The sequence below is a fragment of the Myotis lucifugus genome, unplaced genomic scaffold, assembly GCF_000147115.1.
Source record: "Myotis lucifugus unplaced genomic scaffold, Myoluc2.0 scaffold_3663, whole genome shotgun sequence".
Taxonomy (NCBI): Eukaryota; Metazoa; Chordata; class Mammalia; order Chiroptera; family Vespertilionidae; genus Myotis; species Myotis lucifugus.
Genome location: NW_005874711.1, coordinates 6,584 through 7,263, shown reverse-complemented (window position 1 = coordinate 7,263; position 680 = coordinate 6,584).

The window sequence follows — 680 nt, the reverse complement described above, 5'->3', positions numbered from 1 at the left end:
GCTGCACATTCATCTGCAGATGAACGGAGATGGAACTATGAGGAGATGGGACTATGACAGGGGCAAGGAGCCAGTCTCTGCAGAGGAAAGTGTCAGCTTTTAATTAAGCAGGAGCCCAGTGGCTGCTTATCTGAGGCCCAGACCTGCATTTGGAAACTCCTGGATAACTCAAACACAGCCCAAATCTTCCTTTCTAAGACTGAACTTGTAATCTCCTCCCAAATGGGTCCCCTGCCAGTTTCCTCTCTCAGGGAATGGTTCCGTTATCTATCCTATTAGGCACTCCAGGCACCTAGCCTTCACCCTTGACACCCCCATCTCCTTTATCTGATTGATCCCCAAGTCTTATCTTTTACCCCTTGAGCATTTCTTAAATAGGAACAAACCAATGCATTTCACCCCAATATGACCTTAACCTATGCAGTCTTTCTCCTGATTTTCTGCAGTACTTTCCTACATGATTTGGCAGCATTTCATCTTGGATCTTTAGAAATGCATATTTGTCCATTTCTCTCCCTCCTCACGGGACTCCACTCCCATCCTTCCCTCCTGCTCTCTCCACCATTTCACACCCTTCCCAATTCCAGTCCTCTAGGAAGTCCCAGTTCTCCTTGTCATGACTCTTCCCTCCACAGGCCAATACCTCTGCTGGAAGCCTCGCACCCTCCCTCCCCACCACA